This window comes from Mirounga angustirostris, unplaced genomic scaffold (assembly GCF_029215605.1).
Source record: "Mirounga angustirostris isolate CCGP_5_RB_7025 unplaced genomic scaffold, mMirAng1.0.hap1 SCAF_3, whole genome shotgun sequence".
In the NCBI taxonomy this organism is placed as follows: domain Eukaryota; kingdom Metazoa; phylum Chordata; class Mammalia; order Carnivora; family Phocidae; genus Mirounga; species Mirounga angustirostris.
The window spans coordinates 121,725,629-121,746,740 of record NW_026991711.1 but is presented as its reverse complement, the minus strand read 5'-3'; the positions used below and the strand labels follow the sequence as shown (position 1 = coordinate 121,746,740).

At 38.2% G+C, this 21,112-nt stretch overlaps 1 pseudogene; it reads left to right on the top strand.

Annotated features, from left to right (window-relative positions):
- The first annotated feature begins 4,833 nt into the window (after positions 1-4,833).
- LOC123839124 (proteasome subunit alpha type-2-like) overlaps positions 4,834-21,112 on the top strand; it is a 35,185-nt pseudogene continuing 18,906 nt past the window's right edge.

Genomic DNA, 21,112 nt, shown 5'->3' with positions numbered 1-21,112 from the left:
TGACTATTATCAAATGTTCCCAATTTTGTCAATATTTTTCTGCTCTAAACAATTCCAGAACACACATGGCCTCCTAAACCCTTATTTCAAATGTATTGTTTTCAACACCCTTTCCAAAGGATTACAAATGACAAGTTAAAGTGAGTTTCCCTATATCATTAAGAATAATTATAATCTTTTCATTTTGACATTTTTTTCAAATGGATAGAATGGCGGCAATTGTGGGATGAACGTTCTTTGAGAATCTATATTCTATTAACGTTGACTTGCTAACCTGCGGTCGTGTTATTTGCTTTACCAAGTGAGAATGAGCCATAAGAGAAGCCTCTTTTTTTTTTTTTTTTTCTTTTTTAATTTCCAGCAACTGGGAGAGCTACAAGAGTTAATAGGGCAACATCGCTCCAGTTCTGAACAGTGAGTGATACTGCTGTTTGTTTACATCACTGAATAAAATGCTGCTTTATTTTGTAAAATCCAATCCAGTATAAGGACATTTTCCTGAAACTTGCTGTCTAGACCATCAAAAAGATGGAAATCATTTTTAACAGGGCGTTTGTAACATGAAGATCCAATAATTCAATTCAAAGGAACATAACAAAAGGAATTTCCTACAGATAACAACAAAGAGTTAATATTTCCCAGGGCAGACAAGTTTCCAATTCAATTAGTTTTAATGAACCTTCTGCTCACTGGTTACTGAACTAGAAAGAACAGCAATAAATGCCCAGAGGAAAGAGGGAGAGGATATTAAAGGAGGGCTAGTGTATAGTATATAAATTTCCAACTTGACTAAAAGAGTAGCCTTGATGTAGTTTTGGGAGTTAAAGACAGAGAATCAGATCCCTCTTCCGAGTTTAGTGTGCAGGGACAGCAAATCTCAGCCCGTTGTTCTGTGCCATGAAACAGACGTACTAGTTCATCCCCCCCATCTGATGCTAAAACAGATAATAGAATAGATAATACAATCATACAGTTTCTTAAAAGAGATGAGCATATTCTATATGGAAAATACAAAATGAATTCTTTACTAATAATTGGCAGACTGGATTTGTTACTTTACAGATACGTACAAATGCATATATATATATATATGTATATATATGAATAAACATGTATATATCTTCCAATATATTTTTTTCAAAGAAGTAAGATAGATTATTTTTTCAGTTTGCATGTAACAAAAATTATATATTCACTTGTATAGGGAACCACGTGGACATAAAACTGTGAAAGTAAAAACTGCCATCCACAAGCAATTTCCTATTTGAGATCCAGAGAATGAGTTTTACCCGAAGAATGTAATGGATTTCATATTTTTATTTGATCCTGATAGTCACCTTAAACCTGTATGCTAGCACGGCAAACTTATATTTCCAGGATCAAGCTGCAAGTCATACTCTGTGGTTAAACATGACTACCTTCACAGATCTGATTGTATAAATACACAAATCCACTCCAGTTAAATATTTGAAATAAAGAGTAGAGTCCAGTAAGAGCCTCCATGTCGATTATTGTTTCAAGTAAGCATTGTCAGCTATTTTTCCATTTCTTACACTTCTGAAACATTTTTCATTCCCCATCACACCCTTGTTATATTGAACTATCTTTTTATTCTTAGTTCCAGCCTAGTTCCCACCCATGCAGTGGAAATCTTTTTCTGGATGCTGACTCTGAAAAGTTCTGAATGCATGGTACTAAAGGGTCCCGATGTATCCCATAAGGTGCACAAGGATCTACCTAACCCTGGCGGGGCCCACTTTTCCTGGTGCCAGGGTAAAAGGAGCACAAGTGCGTTGTAAAGCTGACCCCCAGCTTGCATCCCTGTCAGCTTCCTCAGGATCGCACTTGAGAATCTGGCTGCAAATCTGAGCATTTCAATGATGCATATTCTTCCCTGCAGATGCATTTCTCTTTGAGTTTAAAGTCAAGCTTGTGTTTGTGGATGGCTGCTTTGTCAGTGTGGGGTTGGATTTTGGAAAGGTAGCACCTGGGTTGGTTTTTGAAAGAAAAATGATTTTCAGCTCCATAATCACACGTTTAACCCCCACCTGGACAAAATTAGGGTACAATGCGACCAAATCGAATGGAAAGTTTTAGTTTTATAGCATAGTGTCTCTCTTTAAATGTTCTTAAAGGAAGCCCATCACGTAATTGAGAGAAACATCGAAACAGGCCAACTTCTATCTGTGATGCTATCGTCCAGTCCAAGCAAAGACTGTTTTAATACTTTAAAAGTTGTTATCAAATTGTTGGTGTTATACAATGGCCTTCATTTATTTAATTTTAGTATTGCATTTTTAACATGAAGAGAAAATACGCGCTCATTGCGTATTTCCTAAGAGATGACTTCTTTCAGTGGGATGAAAGTGTCGAAAGAAAGGAAATGAAATGAAATACAGAGCACTAATTTCCAGCACGAATCCTTTGTCTTGCAATTATCTCTGTCCTGGCCAGGTAAAAATTATTATAAATAATCAAGTGACCTCTAGCTAGTTAAAAAGTAGAATATGATAGGGCTAACCTCTTTGAAAATATTCATATTCGTATTTATATGAAGAGGGTTAATTCTAGGGATGGAGTTTAAAAATTCATTTTCAGTTTGGACAAATGTTTTGCTTTGTCTTAGATTCATTTGAGGTTCTTGTTGTACATAAGTGGTTGGGTGAATTTTTAGAGCTTCCAAAGGAAAAGGGTTTGGGGAATATAAAATTCATGTGCACTTTTGGTAGTGGCACAGGAAATGACACTTACGGGAAAGGGCACATTTTTTATCAAATGTTAATTAGCATATGAAGTGTGATTATGAACACATCAGCGGAAAAACAACCTTACTTCCACGTGAGGGGGCCTCAAGGTAGTGGGATTCAGAGCCTATTGTTGGCTGGCAAAGACAAAAGCAAAGGAATTCCTTCCACAGGACAATAGAGACACGTGAATAGGCAGAGGTGGGCACAAAAAGAAACAGTTATTAGACTAAGGCATTTAATTGCAAAATAAGAACACAAGTGTGCAAAATACTAAAGCCCTCCAATACCCAGTTTTCTTAAATAGCAAACGAAACTCTAGAACTTTGCCTCTGAGGTATTACAAGAAACTTTGTCAAGTTGCACATGAGAAAATGGAGCCCACAGCCATATAGTAAGCAAAAAAATTCTGTTTGAGTATTGACATGACAGTTTTTGAAAGTTCAAGCAGAAAACCAATTATAATGAGCACTGGAAAGCCTGGAGCCCTGCTGTTCAATAAATAAAAAGTACAACAAACTATTTTCCAAAAAGGTTCTAGAGAGTTTCTTCTTGTCCCACTACTTACAATCTGATTACATAAATAGTCTCTATTTGCTGTTGAATTGCCAGGCAGCTGTATTAAAGTACAAATCAAATCAAGTCAGGATTAGAAAGTAAAAGAGCATGGTTTAAAGTAATCTATCCCCCAGGAACTGTGCTCAGATTCATCAAACAGAGCTTAAAGTACAGTATATCTTATACCCTCGTGTTTCCATGCTGCATTGCTGCAAAACCAGTTATTATTTTTGATATCCAGAGAATGTTGCTTGTTGCTGAAGAAGGCTCACTTGCTTATTTAAAGGTACTATCCGTATGTGCCACTTATTTATTACTTCTTCTGGTTCAGATTCGTGGGAAGGACATAAGTACTAAAGACTAGTAGTCTCTTTATTGACCATATCTTCTCTGCCTCAGCTGTGAATTGTCATGAATATTTCTTGCAGACAGGAGGATGACTAATTTATTCCAGATTTGGAGTGATACACAGTTGTGATGATATTAAAGAAAAGCCGGTCCGTCCTTAGATGCTATTGGCTATTAGGTATTGTGCACACCTGCCCTTGCAAATCCCGTTCCATCCAATTATTACCGAAGGAGAAGGCGATTTAGTCATTTCAACCCGTGATTGTTTCTGATGGAGGGCTCTATATGGACTTGTCAACGGACTCCTCAGTCTTCGGTATTTACAAAATTGTTGTCACCTTCCAGTAGAAGGAACACAATTCAATGAATATATGTACTTTTATCCATGACCATTTTCTACTTTCTTGATCTTACAGGACAAACTTGTTTAAATCTACAAATATAAGCTTATACTTCACCACGTTCCTTGTATTTATATAATAGCCAAATATCTATTCAGAGATGTTATATTGGCTTCAGTTGTCATATTCTACATTTATCTCCAAAGGGCATAAAAGCAGGCTGTGAAGATAGCTGGATATTGATTTATAGTGATAAATTTATATTTTATGTGTAACATGGAGGGGAAAACAGGCAAAAGTGTGACTTCTGTGAGCTGAATAGCTTCAAGAAAATGGGTAATGTGTGTTTTAACCAGACAGCCCAGCCCAATGATCATTTTTCTTCCCACATCCCTAAGCCAAGGGAGAAAAAGTCCACGGTTGCCATTAGTTAACATGTCTCATGTAAGTAGCTCTACTTCCAAATCATGCCACATTCAAACAAGCATTCAGTGTCATCATTGGGCACCAGCATATTTGAAATGCTGGCACCTCTCCATTGCAGTCTGAGGCTCTTCAGCCCAATTTAAAGTTTAGTTCCCTGCACTTTGCTAACCTGATCACTACCAGTGACGCAGAGCACCTGCGGTGAGATGTAGCCAGGTGACCTGGGCAGCGATGGGAGGGGACGTGCATTCTTACGGGACTCTGGGAGGTTTCTCTGTACGGGACAGAGATTCCTGTCGGAATTGTTTAGAAAAAAATGGGGAGGCTTAAAAATCTTCCCTTCATCATCCTCTTCTAGGTTTATCACGAAAAGGTCAAAAACGGAATTTGCTATTTATTGCCCCTCGAAAGCCCATATGGTGAGTGAGGACCTTGCCAATTTACCAGGGAGGCGATTGCGGACGAAGATCCTCTACACCAGGTATTTACGAGGCGTTTGTGATGCTCGCAGAGTCAGGCCGGACCTCGCTTCTAAGAAACCGGCTGCCGAACCGGTTTGGCTCTGCGTTTGAAACAAACAATTTTTGAAAATCTTTTAATGAAATATTGATTTTATCAAGCGCATCAAACCAAAGGCAAATGCACCATGGTGTCATGATTAAAAAATAACAATATATTACAGGTAAACTAAGATAAATGAGTTAAGTGTTCAGTTTGCGGTGCAAATTGAAACCATATATCACCACCTTTCATTATATTGCATTACTGCTGGAGTACAGAATATGGAAGTTGATTGAATAGTAATATCAAATTAGTAGGGAGCTTCACCCTGCTTCAGTTGATGGCGGACTTTGGAGCTAAAAAGGGATTATTTCCATAACAAAAGTTTCTTAAACATATTTTTGAAGTGAATGTGACTGATAATCAGGAAGACTATGGCACCCTGAAATTGCCCTTCCCAGATCTCACATGAAGAAATGAAGGGTCTGTATTAATTTTAAAGCTCCCTTTGATTGGGTGAACCTGTCTCCGTTTTGTATGACATTGTTGCCGCAGGTCATTGCCTGGTGCGGTGTACCATGAAACAAACAAATAGAAAAAGGCACCTTCTGGCACTTTAAGTCTCCCTGCCATCTGACTACTACCCCAGTGGTTCAGAATGATGAAAAGCAGAGGCGAGGAGAAATCTTCCTATGGTTAGATTGGGAAAAATGAGCATGATGATCACATGGGCTGGGAAGGGCAGGAGAGACAGCCGAAGGCATCTCGGAACTCAAGAGAAAAGGAGGAGACAAGAGGTCACGATTATATGCTCGTATCACCCTCCCTTTCACAGAGATCTGATATATTCAGTTTGTTCTTGTATGGTGCTTAGGGAAGTTCTAATTAAGGGAAGAAAGAATTTTGACACATGTGAAGCAGAGATCAATATTTAGCACTATAATCAGCAATTCCTGATGGTTTGACAGTGTCACTATACACATTGTAACTATCCATTATTTTCTCAGGGAGGAGAGCCAGGCAGAGGCTAACAGGCTTACGGCAAGCTATCATGAATCACATAAAGCAGTGTCTCATTCGCTTCTATTTGTCTTGCTTTTCATCTTCATTCATCCTTATAAAGAAGGCTGTGTTGCCAGCAGCCCCGAAACGCCACCCCACCTCTGAACTGCAACAACAAAAAGCAAAAACAGTTTCTAAAAATGTCTACTGTATAAAGTACAATAGCTACCTTCCAGAGAGATTTAAAAAAAAAAAAGGGAAGTGTTGGCTGTTTACCCTCTGAAAACATGCATGGTAGACTCCTTTCACGTTTAACCTAAAGGGACTCTATTAGCCACTAGAAAAATATTAATTTAAAACACTTTTGGGGGAGGTTATGTTTATAATAAGTTACAGGTTTAGAATATATTGATCTCATTTTTCACCCAGACTAAACAGTGTCTGTTCTACAACAAAGAAAACCCCACCATCACAGAACTGAACCAAATTCTGTATCAAATTTTGGGTTTGGCCGTTGAGATGAAACTGTAATAAAATATCAGAATAGCCAGTCATCTGAACTTGAGGGGTGCAAGCAGATGGTAGAGTTCTGTGTTCGGGTTTTTATCCCGCGAGAGATTTGTCAAGCTGTAAATCTTTCTTTATGTTCACCGATGTGAAAAGTTTAAGTTGATAAAGCCCAGATTTTGGCTAAGAAGTTACCTAGTCTACCCGGATTCAATTTGATTTCTATTTAAGTTACATAGATGATATCGTAATTATCAATGATCATTTTAGCACGTTTGATACCAATGCAAAATAAAATGCTAATCCCAAGGCTATTGTTCAGTCGATTTTAAGTTAATTGCATTCCATTGCTCCAGTTAACTAATTATAAAGTGTTAGTCTTTGTGTTTTTTTAATATTAAAAAATTGTGGCAGGTCTGTCTGGTTAATTTTTAGGAACTTGTTGCCAGCAAGTGAGTTCGAAATTTATCTTATTTCTTTTTGCACATTCGCTTTTGATGGAGAACATGGACCGGATCACTTAAAGAAATAAATACCCTGTAAGATGTGATGGAATAATTTGACTCCAATTTACATACAGAACATTATTTCCAACATTTTTCCTACCATTCACAGGCGTGCAGCATGCAATGTATGACTGTAGGTGGAAGTGGACCCGGTGTCTTGCGTCTCAAACTGTCAGCTGATGCTCACTGCTCTATTCCTGTTTAAGTGAGATGCGGACACAAGCTCACACACTGACTATCCCAAGTAGCACTAATTAAGGGCTGTCCAACTGTGCTTTCTGTTGAGCAGTTTGCTCCAGTGGGTGACAGGAAACAGCCTGAGCTCTGTCTGCAGAATGACATAACAAAGAAGGTTTAAAAAAAAAAAAAAGAACACAGATCTGGTGGGCTGGATAAAAAGACCTAAGAGAGAGCTAACCTGCCTATTTGTTGCTATGAATATATAATTTTAGATGAAGAAAACTTGCCAAGTCACTGTTTATTGTCCATTTATTAGGGCACTTCTTGCTAGAATTAGGAATAATTATAGAAGAAGAGTGTGGATTAATAAGGAACTTGGGGACGGAGCATTCCTCTTATCCAAAAGGTTATCAGTAAATCTCTTTTTAAAAATGGTGGTGGAGTGGGGGGTGGGGTAGGAGGGAGGGGGTAACTGGGTAATAGACCCTGGGGAGGGTATGTGCTCTGGTAAGTGCTGTGAATTGTGTAAGACTGTTGAATCTCAGATCTGTACCTCTGAAACAAATAATGCAATATATGTTAAGAAAAAAAAAAAAAAGAAGAAGAAGAAGGAGCAGGAGGGGAAGAATGAAGGGGGGCAAATCGGAGCGGTAGATGAACCATGAGAGATGATGGACTCTGAAAAACAAACTGAGGGTTCTAGAGGCGAGGGGGGTGGGAGGATGGGTTAGCCTGGTGATGGGTATTGAGGAGGGCACATTCTGCATGGAGCACTGGGTGTTATGCACAAACAATGAATCATGGAACACTACATCTAAAACTAATGATGTAATGTATGGGGATTAACATAAGAATAAAAAAAATTAAAAAAAATAAACAATAAAAAAAAGATAAAAAAAAAAAAAGCAAAGACTTGAAGGGAATGACTCCTGTGGGGATGACTGTGAAAGTTAATTTATTAACAGCCAGGTTGATTAGGAAAGTGTTATTAAAAAGAGAGAGAGAGAGAGAAGAAAAGAAAAGAAAGAAGGAAAAAAAACAGAACAAAACAAACATTCCTACAAATGAGGAAGTAATGAGCAACGTTAACCTTAAGTTCCTTCCCTCCATTCGTTTTTCTTAAAACTCCAATGAATTCGAACCCGAGATTCTGTGTTTCTCTCTACTGGCTCTAAAAATAACCCCATGTAGAGTCTTAAGAAAAATATATATAAATGAGGCAACTGCCCCCACCCCTCCCAGCCCAGGGTATTATATCATTACTTGGAAGTATAATAGATCAGCATGGGTATACGGTCGAAACTAAAGGGGAGGAAAAACACCGACTTGTGTTCTCAAGGTGTTACTGTGTATTCTAATGAGGATATCATCACCATCCTCACCATCTACCAGCAGGCATGGGACTTAGAGCCGAATGCAGTCGATTTCTTGACAGCACTAAGCTGTAACGCCTCCTGGCTGCTATGGTGTGCTTGAGGAATTGGCTGGCCCACCACTGTCCTTTTACAATGGTTTCATTTAATTGTAATCCAAAGATCAAAGGTCTGTAACTCTTTAACCAAATTCCAATGTCTGCCAAATTCAATAGCTGTCATTCTTATAGAAAAAGGCAGTGTAATATGTGTGTCCTGATCTAATTTTATAGAAAAAGACCCAATTTACATACTGTTTATTTAGTTAAGTCCCTAAAATCAATACCTTTGTCTGTACCTCTTTTGTTTAAAATACATCATGACATGGCAAACAGCTATATAAATGAATTTTTCTAAACCACACGCATTGTTAATGTTTCTCTATTGCACACTCAAAAAAGAATAGTTGAAATCAGAGCATTTTATAGATCAACCTAAATGTATTTTAATATTGGATTACTAAAGAATGTTAAGTTTTACATTTCTAAAATTATAAATTTCTTTTGAAAAGGTCAGTCATTTTCCTGAGCCACATTTACCAACAGGAGAACATATTTCAACCATTGGAATAAAAGGAAAAGTGATTATGCTCACTATTAAGAGAAAATAATTCTTAAGAATGTGTCTCTGTAACAAGCAAGTAAAAACCCAAACAACAATGAGTTCCTGAAAAAGTTTCAGAATGGAATGGCAGGATTCTAAAGGAAGAAAAACCACTTTCGTTGATAAGAAATAAATCCATTCAAATAGTTATCTTACAGATTAATCCATAATTCATTACACCTAAGAAAAGCATGGTTTGCTTTGTGTTACAGTCACAGACATCCCTTTACTGACATTCCTATGGTCACGGTAATATTTCTTTGAAATGTGAAGCAAATGACTATCTTTAGAACAATTTTTTTTTTCCGACTCTAAGAATAGCTATTTGTGTGTTAATTTTGCATTTTTAATGACATGTGGCTTTTATATTTTGATAAGCTCTTTAGAATAATTTCCTTCCTTCATTGTCTCTGGTGTGTAACCATAATTAGTTGGCAAGGTTAAGCAAGATGGATCTAAGTGACACATGCCGTGTGGTTAGGGGTAGTGATCATGTGACAGTGAATACTTAAATGTGTGTGTGAAGACCCTAACAGTCTCCCCTTTAGTGAAATTTGGTGATTTTTGCTTTAAGAACGTAAAGTTTTCTGTTATTCCCCTTTCAATTAATCAGAGTTAAAGAGCAAATGTATTTATATATTTTCTCTTTTCACAAGAGACATTGAGCATTTAGTTTCCTGTTTATTTTTCTAGGAAGGATTTTTCCAAGCTGAAATGAGACTAAATCTTTTAGGGTAGGAAACCTAAACCAGGTATTTTCCACATAAGGACAATTACTAAACCTAACCACCCTGCTTTTCTCATGGGAGGGAAAAGGACTTGAAGGCTCTTGGTGAAGGGAGGGGCCCCAAGTCAGAGGTCTTAATGTTTCTATTTATACTTCAGATTTGTAATTGAATTACTTTGCACTTAACCTTGATAAAACAGCGCTGCTATTTTTTAGTTCATTTTCACAGATTCTACACACTCACTATATTCTAGTCCCTTCATTTCAGTGCTTCAGGGTTCTGGTATTTAGGTTAATACTCTGGCTCGAAGGTATTCTGTAGCTTTGTCTGGAGAGCAGAAATTTCTCCATCTTCCAATAAGGAAAATCTCTTAGGCATTTCCATGCTTCAAGAAAGAAAGTTTGTCTGGGAACCTAAGAATGTAAGTCATTTCTCTTAATTAAAGGATATTTCTAAGTACCTGTCATTGCCACAACTCATCCATGAATATTTGCTTATCCATTCATCTTCCTACCCATCCCTCCATCTCACCTATATTGAATCTCTTCTATATGTCAGGGACCATGTTCAGAGCTGCAAAATCAGAGGCCTAGGTAGCAAAGCCGCTACTTTCGAGGAATTCTTGCTAGAGTGAAGGAGACAGTCACATAAAAAACTAAACCAAACTGGAACAACCAAACAACCCCCACTCCCAGCTATAGCTATGTTCTCATGTATCTTAAAAAGAGTTTCTATCTTTTGGTAGCCAGAAGTGTCAAATCTGTCTGAAACCTGGTGCATATACCTCCTTTCCTGAATCTGAAATACTGAATGATACTAATGTGGAGAGAAAGATGTTAATGGTTCTTTCCTGGCTTGTGAGTTGACTTTGGGAAATGAATATCTCATGGTAACTTGAGTAGGATAGTTGCTTCTAAGGAATCCAACAGGTTGCTGATTTCCCCAGCCTAACATTGGAGGAAATGATCCTAATACTGAATAGCTGTAGTGTTTATATTTCACGTTCATTATGTTGTTTGCCATTTATGGTTTCCATTTCACTCTTCATAACAACAGTACGGCCCTCCTCCCTCATCACAGCACTGTGCCCTCCCCTCCCCTGCTGCCCTTATATGCCATGTGCAAGGGCAGTCTCCTGAAGCCCATATTTTCTGTGACTGTCTTAGGTGATGTGCGGCCCCCTCCAACCTTCCAGGAAACAACTGCCCATCCCTGATCTCCTGCACAGTCTGGATTATGGGACCTACTCTGTTTCTTGTTACTTATGACCTTGTTTAAAGAAAATAAATATCTTCCAACCTTAAAAAAATTTCCTGGACAAATATATTGTCCAAATAATTGTCCAAATATATGGACAATTGGCAAAACCTTATATCGTTTAATGACGTGCTAAGAGTCATGCAGTTGTCTCTGGCTTTTGATTCTATTCCATGTGACATACGTATGCTTTGTTTAAAACATTTTTCTAGGAAAACTGTCAGGGCACTAAATTGGAAAAGAGGTAGCTCTTGCCTGCTGGGTTCTCATACTCTGTGAGTAATAATGATAAATCCTCCTAAAACAAAGTAGATTAAGAAAATGCAGATTACGCCATTTTTATAGCATAACAAAATATCAGAGTATGCTGAAGTAGTTCTTGATGAGTCACTTATATCCCATTCTCCTTTTCAGACCCTGGAACATGAGCAGCACATGTCCCCTTCAATGTCACGTGGCAATGGAGAACACTTCCTCCTATACTCAGTGCAATGTTTCATTCATTAGACCACATAGCCTTCTTTTTGTGATCCAGTGCCTTCTCGATCCTGCTCTTCCTCCTCCTCTTCCTCCTTCTCTTTCTTCTTCTTCCCTTCAGGGATCCATGTTCTTTTTATTAGACATGTGCTCAGTTCCTTGGATTTTTTAAAACTTAATTGGTGAATTAGTTCTTACTGCTTGTTCTGGGACCAATCCATCACATGATTTGAGAGCAATTCTCTTCATTCCCAGTAGGCAATAAGAATGAAAGAACTAATACCACTGAAAATATTTTTTTCTTTGGAAATTAATGCACATTTTAATTTTGCATGATATAGACTATTTTGTCCATTACTTTGATATAATGCTATCATTATTTGGAGCTTGACTTAATGCTTGAAGTGGGCAATAGAAAATTGGATTTACTGATCTAACTAGGAAGAATTTTTTCCTGTTGGCATTAATAATTCAAAAAAGAGGACCATGTTAACTGAGAAGACATTCCTCTGAGGGTGGAAGAAGGGCAAGTCGGGGCCTGAGTGTCCCCACTTATTTGATCCGTTTGACAAATTGTTTCAAATCTAAAGTCTTGAGACTTTGCTGATTGTAAGCTCATATTCAAGCTGGAAAAAATGTTTTAATTTATATCTTAGATGCTGGCACATAATTATTGCAATATAATTACATGCTACACTATCTTAAAAGAAAGAAGGAAGGAAGGGAGGAAGGGAGGAAGGGCAGGAAGAGCAAGTCAGCCATTGAGCTGGGCATCTCACAGGCATTATTTCTAAGCAAGGTTAGATATCATTATATTCATTTTACAGAATAATAAAGACTAGGTAATTTAAGTAGTTTGCCCCAGATTACACATGTAGTAAGTGCTGAACTGAGCTCTAAACTCAGGTTTGACTGACTTAAATCTACATGCTTTTTTTTTTTTTTTTTGGAAGTAGGATTCATGAGTAAATGCTTTGAGAGACCTGGTAAGTAAAATAGGTGTGTGAAACACTCAATCCAAACAAGAGACCCCTAGTAAATTGCAGAATTCTGCATAAAGATATTTGGTTTCAGAAATTTTGACAGTCCTATGCTGGCCAGTAATCAAATCCAAATAACTGCAGTAGTCACCAGATGGGCAGCGCGAGTGAGCGAGCAGCGGCTGTGGGAGCCATATTCTACATTCGAGGTGTCCTCTGCTTTCTGCTAAACTCTCCCTTCAAATGACTGCCCTGTTTTCTAGATTTTTATTTCGGAAACTCATAACTGGAGGATATGCTCATTGCCTGTCAATAATATCTGCTTTCACTTGCGGTATAATTTTCTATGTGTTGGAAGGAAGTCAGAGATGGCTTGAGTCCTGTGGGGATTCATAGATGGAAGAGGAGGGACAAAGGGCAGATGTGGCAAGTGGGGGAGAGAAGGATTATTTTTTCTTCCATTTACATAACACCTTAGTAATTCCCATTATGCTTTTGGTCTTGGTTTAGGCATAACTTCATTCAAGAAGCATTCCTTGATCCTGCTAAGGTTATATTCTTCTGTAGCACCGTGAACTTACCTTTTCACAGAATGTTATTCTCTATTCAATTGCCTATATATTTGCTCTTTTCTCCTCTTACTATCAACTTTGTTGGTAGGAATAACACCTAGCTTGCTCATCATTGAATCTCTAATATTGTATATGGCATCTCCAACAGAGCTGGTGCTCAATAAATATTTGTTGAATGAATGAGGGAGTAAGTAAATATTAAATGTTATACTTTTCTCTTTATGCACATTTATTTATATTGCTTTTGAAAACATTTAATTCTTCCTATGACTGCTAATTTATAGAAATGAGAACCTTGTACAATTTTTGGAAGCAAAATATTCTATGTTTATTCTAAGTAAGCTGTAGGACATTCAGAGCTTGGGTGTTATTAGTCAAGGTTTGGTCAGGAAAACAGCACTCTAGGTGTTTCAAACCAGGTAGGGTTTATTTTGTTTTACATTTTTAGGAAGCGTTTAAATTCAGGAGCTTAAGATCATTTGGGAGAGCTGAGGATGTGGTGGAAGTCATGGAAAGCTGTTGCTAGATTTCAGGAAATCAGAAATTTGTGGGAATTGCAGATGCCCACTGCCAATGGGTCTCGCTGCCTTCAGCATGAAAAGCTGAGCTATAGAACAGGTCCTAGGAGCCACTGCCAAATCCTCTGTACCTGGACATTACTGTTAGAAGGAAAACAATGATTTGGATTCTCTTCCGTGTCCCAAATTTCATGTGATTGCCCCCTCCCAAAGAGAGGGTGTTTTAGTTTTCTGTGGTTGTAACAATCAAACACTTGATGGTTTAAAACAATGTATACTATTCTCTCATAGCTCTGGAGGCCAGAAGTCTGGCCTGGGTTTCGTGGGGGTGGAAATCAAGGTGTTGGCAGGTCCATACTCCCTCCAGAGATTCTAGGGACAAATCCATTTCCTTGACTTTTCCAGCCTCTGGACAGCATCCCTATTCTTTTGTTCATGGCCTTGCATCACACCACTTCTTTCCCTCTTCTTGTTTCCCTTCATCACACTGACTTCCTGTGTTTCAACTCTCCCTCTGCCTCCCTGTTCTAAGGACATGCACGGTTACGTTTCGGGTCAACCTGGATAATCCAGGATTATCTCCCCATCTCAGGATTCTTAATTTAATAACATCTGCAAGGTCCCTATTGTCAGACAAGGTAACGCTCGCAGGTTCCAGGGATTAGGAGCTGGATATCTGGAGGTGAGGGGGGTGAGGGGTGGAAGGGGATTATTCAGCAGTATAAGGGAGAGCGTACAAGGAAGTGAAAATGAACGATGGCTATAAAACAATCAATACCCAGCACAGAATTCAGTAAGAGTAAGTTGTCAATAGAGTTAATGAATTTTTATTTTGGGGCGGAAGTAGAAGGTATGTGTCCCGAACAAAAGAGGAGGCCATATTTCTGTTCTAGTCTGTATTTGTTGGATCACATAGAGATCAATGGTTTTAATTCTGAGTATAAATCTTTCTTTTTTTTTTTCTCCTGAGTGATTCTAAGGTAGGAAGTAACTAGAAGCTTTAGTTTAAATGAAAGAAAGACTTTCTAATGGTCAGAGTTTTTCTATAATGGAATATGCTGCCTTGTGAAATAATGACCAAGATATTGGTGGACATGAAATTAAGAGAGCGTATAATTACCGTCTATGAAACCCTTCAAGTTCGATTCATACCAGTTTCACTTAATGGTTCTGCAATTCATAATTAAAGAAAATATTTTCAGACTCATTTAAATTTTCAGGTTTACCAATTTTTGAGTTTCTAATGAGCTCCTCATATTTATTATTTACTGAGGTAAGTACAATTTGTTTTTAGTTTGCTCTAAATTTAATGGGCTTAATTTTCAATGGATATCCCTTGCCCCATTAGTTCTGAATTATGCAAAAGTCATTGCCATCAACTAATCTCTCAAATTAGAGTTGTTCATAATTTCTCCTTTCTTATAATATGCACATACTTTTCAAGCAAATCCTATGGTTTCTATTAAACCTATATTTCCTTGATTGATATCTTTATACTTTTAATGAGTTAATAGGTTTTACTAGTGCATTCTTTCAGTTACCTGTTATTCACACAAAAAATGTGTAACTATTTTACTTTGATTTTAGTATAGCGTGAGTGTTTGTATGCCCCCCAAATTCATTGGTTGAAACCCATCCCAAAGTGATGGTGTTTGGAGGTGGGGCCTTTGTAAGGTGATTAACTCATAAAGCTGGAACTCTTGTGAATAAGATTAATGCCCTTTTATTTTCTTTCTTTCTTTCTTTCTTTCTTTCTTTCTTTCTTTCTTTCTTTCTTTCTTTCTTTCTTTCTTTCTTTCTAAGATTTTATTTATTTATTTGAGAGAGAGAGAGAATGAGAGACAGAGAGCACGAGAGGGAAGAGGGCAGAGGGGGAAGCAGACCCCCCGCCGAGCAGGGAGCCCGATGTGGGACTTGATCCCGGGACTCCAGGATCATGACCTGAGCCGAAGGCAGTCACTTAACCAACTGAGCCACCCAGGTGCCCAAGATTAATGCCCTTTTAAAAGAGACCCCAGAGAGCTCCCCCCCCCCCCACCTTCTGCGATGTGAGGACAGAGGGAGAAAGACGGCCATGTGTGAACCAGGAAGTGGGCCTCTCCACGTACCTAATCTGCCAGCACCTTAATCTTGGACTTTGTAGCCTCTAGAACTGTGAAAAATAGATTTCTCTTGTATATAAGCCACCCCACCTATGGTATTCTGTTATAGCAGCCTGAACAGACTAAGATATATTTCTTTCTCTGACTTCAATTTGTTCTTTAATTGGTCTCCAAAATTATTCTGGTTCTACAACATCATTCTTGAGGTGAAAAGAAAGTATTCTAGAAGAGTATTCAATATAACTTATTTTTAAGTGTTTGTGTTCTATTTCAGTACCTCTTTTTTTTTTTTTAAAGATTTTATTTCTTTATTTGAGAGAGAGAGAGAGAGCACAAGTGGGGGCAAAGAAAAAGGGAGAAGCAGACTCCCTGCTGAGCTGGGAGCCAATGCAGGGCTTGATCCCAGGACCCTGGGATCATGACCTGAGCCAAAGGCAGACCCTTAACTGACTGAGACAATCAGGGCCCTGTATTTCAGGACCTCTGGATGCCTACTGATCTGTTGAGCAAAATGTAGCATAGTGAGTATGTTTCAGGGTGTGACTGCAGAGAAAGGTTTCATTGTTGGGGTATCTTTTTTGCTAAAATATGTATAGGGCTCGTACAAAAGAAAGACTGAGTCCAGATTTGGTATACACTTATGAAATTTTGTGGGTTGTATTATGCATTACCATTCCACAATGTTGCAGTTAAGAGACATTTCCCCAGATATGTTACTCTTCCTAATGCTTCTTATTTTTTGTATACTTTTTTTTTTTAAGATTTTATTTATTTATCTGAGAGAGAGAATGGGAGACAGAGAGCATGAGAGGGGGAGGGTCAGAGGGAGAAGCAGACTCCCTGCTGAGCAGGGAGCCCGATGTGGGACTCTATCCCGGGACTCCAGAATCATGACCTGAGCCGAAGGCAGTTGCTTAACCAACTGAGCCACCCAGGTGCCTGTTATTTTTTGTATACTTTCTAAGTATAGGTCTAGTTACAGTGATTGCATGCACCTAATCAGAGCCAGGGAGATAATGAAAAATTTTTTTGAAAATCCTGGAAAAGAGTCTTTTGCCTTTCTTTTTAAATCAAAATTAAACATCTTGTCACACCAAAGGCACAAATGACAAATGAAAAAAAAATAGACAAATTGGACTTCATGAAAAATTTAAAAATTGCGTTAAAAGATGCTATAAACAGGGTAAGAAGGCAACCTACAAAATGGGAGAAATATATTTGCAAATCACACTGGTAAGGGATTAATATTGAGAATATATAGAGATCTCCTAAAACTTAATAACAACAACAACAAAAATAAACAACCTGATTCAAAAATAAGCAAAGGACTTCAGTAGATGTTTCTCAAGGAAGCTATACAAATGGCCAACAAGCACATGAAAAGATGCTCAACATCACTCATCATTAGGAAGTGCATATCAAAACTGCAATGAGATACCAACAAACACCCTTTAGGATGGCTTTGATCAAAAACAAACAGAAGGATTGGAACTCTTGTGCTCTGTTGATGGGAATGTAAAATTGTAAAATGGTACAGCTGCTGTGGAAAACAGTAGAGCATTTCCTAAAAACAAAAACAAAAACAAAAACAAACAGAAACAGAAACAAAAAAACTGCCTGGATGGCTCAGCCGTTAAGAGTCTGCCTTCGGGGGCGCCTGGGTGGCTCAGTTGGTTAAGCAACTGCCTTCGGCTCAGGTCATGATCCTGGAGTCCCAGGATTGAGTCCCGCATCGGGCTCCCTGCTCGGCGGGGAGTCTGCTTCTCCCTCTCCCACTCCCCATTTGTGTTCCCTCTCTCGCTGTGTCTTTCTCTGTCAAATAAATAAATAAAATCTTTAAAAAAAAAAAAAAAAGTCTGTCTTTGGCTCAGGTCATGATCCAATGCCCTGCGCTCGAGCCCCACAGACTCCCTGCTCAGTGGGAGGCCTGCTTCTCCCTCTCCTACTCTCACTGCTTGTATTCCCTCTCTTGCTCTCTGTCAAATAAATAAAATAAATAAAATCTTAAAAAAAAAAAAGACAAAAAACAACAACAAAAAAAAACCCACAAAAGAATTACGATCTGACCCAGCATTTCCACTTCTGAGTATATATCCAAGAGAAGAAAAGCAAGGTCTTGAAAAGATAATTGTATACTTAGGTTCATAGCATCATTGTTCACAAGACGTAAGATGTGGGAACAGCCCAAGTACCCACTGATGGATGAATGGATAAGCAAAATGGGGTATATGCATACAATGGGTTATTATTTAGCCTTAAAAGGAATGAAATTCTGACATTTGCTACAATATGAATGAACACTGAGGACATTACACTAAGTGAAATCAGCCAGTCACAAGAAGACAACTGCTGTATGATTCCACTTACGCGAGTAGTTAAAATGGTGGAGACAGAAAGTAGAAGGGTGGTTGTCAGGGGCTGGGGGAAAGGAGGGATTGGGAAGTTAATACTCACGGGGCCGAGAGTTCCAGTTTTACAAGATGAAAAGCGTTCTGGAGATGGATGGTGGTGGCAGTAGCCTAGCATTGTGAATGTGTTTAGTACCCTTAAAAATAGTCAAAATGGTAAACTTTATATAATGTGTATTTTCACACAATACAAAAATTGAGAAAAAAAAAAAAAGGTCAAATGAGAACATAAGATAAAGTACTGAAAGGAGGGCATAAAACTGAACACCAAATTCAGTACCTTGCTGCCACCAGGGTAACCCTGAAGCTGTTGAAAGTCAGCATGTTGTGCTTAGTGACAGAAGCCAGCAAACTAGAAGACAGGGACAAGAGAAAAACCTGGTTTCAATGACATCATTTGAACTTCTGAACTCCTGTTGTATCTGAAGCCCAACATACTCCTTGGACCTTTCAGTTATATGAACCAATAAATAATCTTTGTGTAAGCCAGCTTAAATTGGGTTTTAGAAATAAAAAGACCCTTAATGGATACATCCTGGGTAGTTATCGAAATCACTGTGCATATATCAACTGTATGTCACAGCTCTATTTAGACTTACTCTTCATTTATCCACTTACTGCATCCCTGGACTGTCTTTCCCAGGATCTAGCTAGCCATTCCTTTATTCCCTGCCTCACCAGAAGGTTCTGCAGTGGGCATCCTAGTCCTCCTCTCCCTCATTCTTTGTCTAACCATATTCCCACAGCATCTTGACTTTCCTGACATCATTCTCTCCAATAGAAATAAGCAAAGGATGAGTAGCTTTTAAATTTATTTCTGCCACTTCCTCCCTCTGAAATCAAGTGTAAGTACTGAGAAGAGAATTTCCTAGAACATTTGAAGACAGAAATTGCATAAAAGCGTGTAAATGGTCACAGTAATTATGGCAGTTCCTATGGGGAAGATCTGGGTTCTCAAGAGTTACAATAAAAGATGGATGGTAGTTTATTAGGGCTGAGTATCTTTGGGGTGGTGGGGATTACCGAATGGCTGTTCCATGCTGATTTAAATTATGGTTTGTTTCTAGTGAAAATGTTGTGCTTTTTTTTTGTACAAGGGGTCACTGAAAAGGCGGGTATTCCTTACTACACAGCATGCATGAAAAGCTGATGCTTGGTTTCAGGAATCTTCAAAGAGCCTACTGTGCACTCTCTTAACTCAAAAATGTGTGGTCGCCTGGAGTGCTGGTTTGGAAAGAGTATCTCTGTTTCTTATGGCCACTTATCTGGAGTATCTTAGTGCTGCTACTTGTTCCAAAAGTTCACCAAATGCCTTGTTGTTTGAAGCTAGTACTTTTGTGTGTGACTAATGTTCTGCATTCCTCTTTCTTATAGTTGGCCTATTTCTTTTTGCCATTTTATAATTTGTTGAAAGCATTTTATTCTTTGCAGTTACTTGGTGTTTAAACATGCTCATTCTTTACCTAGGTGATGCATACTTATCCTTCTGCCATAAGGAACTTCTACAAGGAATATTCTCTAGCCCATTCCCCTACCTCCCAGTTCCAAGTGTGGGTTATATGTTCCTTCTATATATTTCAGTACCATACTGCACTCTCCCACTTTAAAGCATTCAACACACTGCAGTGTGTTGACCTACCTGTTTATTTACCTCCCCACCCAGTGACTGCGAGCCTTATGACAACAAGGATTTTATCTTGTATCCTATTTGTGCCAGTGCCGAACACAATGCTGAATGCTTGCATTTGTTTAATGAATGAATGAATGAATGAATGAATGAATGAACATATGATTATTTGAGTCTCCTAAATTATTTAATCTCTATTTTAAGGGATTGGGTCCAGTGGGCATTTTTGAGAATGCTTACTTGCCAAAGTTTTTCATAGAATTCATTTGTAGGAAAGGCATATTTTTTTTTATTTTGGGAAAACTATTAAATATTGAGGATTTCATAGACTAGTTTAGTTTTAGAAAGGTACTTTGTGGATTCTCTTGTTGCTTAATCAAATTCTCTTCTTATATATGTGAAATCATCTCTCTTCACCTCACCACACAAACCAGACAAACCTTATAATGGTCAAAGCCTCAATTGCTGACAAGTCCTGGAAATTAACATAAATATGTTTTTTAAAAAAATTGAACCAACATAAAACATTGGGAGATTTCACATCAAAATTGAGATTTCTAGTTTATTTTGGAAAACTAGAAATTTATCAGCACTGAACCCTGGTTCCTATAAAACAAAAATTAGATGGAGATGAGAAATGGATTCCCCTCTGGAACAGAGCACATGCCCATTAACCAAGATCCCCGACATTCACATGAGACACATCTCCCATATGGAAGTGTTACAGATGTCAGTTAGGATCCCATAACAACCCATGTAAACTCATCACATGATTGAAATATGGATAGACAATGGTTTTTGTTTATTGTTGACAACCATTCACAAGTTTTTCAAAGAAAATGAATTTTGTTTCTACTAATTGCATAGAAACCAATTCAAGACAGATGTCTAAAGTTGTTGACAGAAAAAACAAGATTTTCATGGCATTTTTATACATGGCTGGCATTGTTTCCATTGGTCTTCCCTCTTCTATACTTGCCCTCCTCAGAACTCTCTCCAGTGTGATTATTTCATGTCATAAATCTGAAAATGCCTTTCCCCTAATTAAAACAATTGGCCTTGGGAACCTGCATCCAATGTCTCCTACTTCTCTCTTCATTTTCTCCTGGAATTATTCTCCCCATTTCTCACCAAGCTTCAACTCTAGCTCTTTTAGTTCCATAAATTAGTCAAATAATTTCCTAGCAAAGCCTTCACATGCTCTTGTCCCCTAGTTCACCAAAAAGCTTCTTAGAAACTTTCTAGAAACTTTCCCTGACCACACAGTTTGGAGTGGGTCTCCTTCCTCTTCCTTATTTCCAAAGTACTCATCAGA